At 66.9% G+C, this 2,595-nt stretch overlaps 1 long non-coding RNA gene across 1 annotated transcript; it reads right to left on the reverse strand.

The window, feature by feature from the left end:
* Positions 1-319: 319 nt before the first annotated feature.
* LOC107135048 lies at positions 320-2,589 on the reverse strand. The gene is made up of 3 exons (XR_001502509.2): positions 2,114-2,589; positions 1,918-1,996; positions 320-1,786 (listed from the first exon to the last, which is right to left on the reverse strand). It is a non-coding gene; the product is annotated as an uncharacterized LOC107135048 (long non-coding RNA).
* Between the last annotated feature and the right edge of the window lie 6 nt (positions 2,590-2,595).

Raw genomic sequence — 2,595 nt, forward strand, 5'->3', positions numbered from 1 at the left:
TGTGAGGCACCATGTGGAGCTGGTGTCCCTGGGATTCCCACCCACCCAAGCCTCAGCCTAAGACCCTCTCTGGGAGGACTAGCAGTTGACACTGATGGAGGCCACCGTGACCCACCATGCTCCAAAACAGAAGACAGCCATGGGGGACAAGGCCACAGCTCCCAGTGCTGCAGGAAGCAGCCGCCCCTCTCTCCCAGCAGAGGGCAGACGGGCGCTTCAGACCCCACCCCAGGAGCACCAGGCACCGGGGGCAGGTGCGGGTGACCCAGCCCCCCGACAGGCAGGTGGGGGTGACCCAGCCCCCAGACAGGACAGGCTCTTCATTCAATATGGCTTTATTTCCCACCCGGGTCTATTGCATCCCACCACCGAGCCCCGGGTGGTCAGTGGGTCACCTCCCCAGGAGGCAGGCAGGAGGTGGCCCAGATGCCTGCCGGGCAGCAGACACCCAGAGGAGTGGGCAGCAGGTCCCAAGCCCTTTCACGGGACAGGAGGCGCTGCCTTGGGCCAGCACGTGGACACCAGCGCACGTGTACCAGAGTGGCCTGGGCTGGGGCAGTCTCCTGTGCTGGCCTTGGGCTCCTGACTGGGCAGGCGACGGAAGGTGGCCTTGTCCTTCCAGACAGGGTCTGGAGGGGGCTGCCAGCAGCTGTCTGGGACAGAGGCACGGCTGCAGAACCAACAGCCAGAACACAGCGAGCCAGGTGGGCCGGACAGCTGTGGTGGGCCAGCCCCAAACCACGACGCCCCTGGAGCCTGACGGGCCAGGTCTGTGCAGCCGATGCCCTCAGAGAACACACTGATCGTATTGCTAAGGAAGGACAGGCGGGCCTCCCCGAGGGCACTGCCTTGCACAGTTCCTCCTGGGTCAGGGTCCCCAGGCCCAGACCTTCCTCCTGGTGCCAGGGGTGGCCCAGGGCACACCCCTTCTCCAGACATCCCTCCTGGGACAGAGGGCGGCTCCCCCACACCTTCTCTTTCCCAGATGGACACACAGAGGCATGAGGAGCCTGGGGCGGGTGAGCTCAAGGGGCAGACGGCCTGCGGAGCCGCAGGGCACGTGGGGAGCTGCGGGGTATGTGGGGACCGGAAGCGCTAGGGACAGGGCAGGGCCCCAGGGCGCAGCAGGGAGCGCGGCCTGGAGCTGCAGGGTGTGGGGGCTCTGGGCTCAGGGCCAGCAGGCAGAGGGGCAGCAACCAGCTAGTGACCCGCAGGTGTGGCGGGAGCGGCCACCTGGGGGCGGGCTCAGCACCAGCCCCATCTGCTTGCTGTGTCCACCTGGTGGCCAGGGGGTATCCTGGAGCGGTGGGCAGGGGAGGCCACAAATGGCCGAATCCTGAGACCTAGAGGCTGCAACCAGCAGGTGGGAAGAGGGAGAAGTGTCACCACACCCAGGTCAGCAGCAGGGTGGAGAGGACACCCGGGCGTCCAGGGGCGTCCAGGACAGCCAGCTGCCACGGTCAGGATCGGGCCTGATCCCAGCTCTGCAGCTGGGCTTCCTCCGTAAGGTGCGTGTGCTGGGCAGGCCCCGGGCTGGGGCTCGTCCACGCTGGCTCCCGCGTCTGAGGCCTGGCCCCAGCCGGCTCCGCGCCCTCCTCCGGGGGAGTCCACGGCAAAGAGAAAGAAAGACGCCCCAGGCCTGGAGAGCGGCTCGGAAACTGTAATTCAGTGTCAACGGCCAGGGGTGCTGTCCTTCCTGCGTGGCGGGTGTGGACGGGTGGCCGGGTCACTGTGTCTTGGCCTTTACCAGTAGCCTCTGCACGGTCTTGTAGAGGAGGTCAAAGTGCTGGGGGCGGCAGGGCCAGGGGTGAGGCCCATGGGGACCAGGGAGGCCGAGGCGCTGCAGGCAGCTGCCTCTAGGCTGGGCGGAGGCCAGGTGGGCCCACCCCGTCCCAGAGGCCCTGCCCGCCCGCTCACCTGGACTGCCGTGTAGGCCATCCCGAGGTAGGCGCCAATGCAGACGGCCAGGAGCAGGTCGAAGATGGCCGGCTTGACCCTGGGGGAAGCAGGGGACCGTGTGGCCAGGGAAGAGCAGGGTGAGTCAGGGCCAGTATGGCCGCCTCCCCGGCTCTGTGATCCGCGGTCCGCTTGGCTGTCATGGGCTGCCACTCACCTGTAGGCGTTCATCACCTGCTTCAGCTGGTCATAGAAGACGAACTCGGGGTCCCTGGGGAGACAGCATGTGCTCAGAGGTCAGCCAACACTGGCACGCCAGGCTGTGCCCTGTCCCCACGTCTTCTGGGACCAGGACAGAGGCCAGTGGTCCAGATACCAGATCTCCCAGACATTGGGCCATCCACCGTCCCCACAGGGAGGCTGCAGGGATTCTCATGTCACCTGCCCGCGTTCTTCTGAAGGTATTAAAATGTGCTCTTGGAAACTGAAATGGGCTGGGAAAGACCCCGGCCCAGCACGAGGCCCTGCCTGGTGCCACAAGGAGGGCCAGCCAAGGCACCAGGGCCCCGCGAGGGGGCCGGCAGAGGCCCAGCGGCACACCTGCCTGGCCTCCGGGTACCGGCAGGGGCTGGACGCCCGCCGTCTGGCAGGGACCTGCTCGGAGGCACCTGCGTCTCTACTTATCCTTCCTTCCTCCTG

This window comes from Marmota marmota, unplaced genomic scaffold, assembly GCF_001458135.2.
Source record: "Marmota marmota marmota unplaced genomic scaffold, marMar, whole genome shotgun sequence".
Lineage (NCBI taxonomy): Eukaryota > Metazoa > Chordata > Mammalia > Rodentia > Sciuridae > Marmota > Marmota marmota.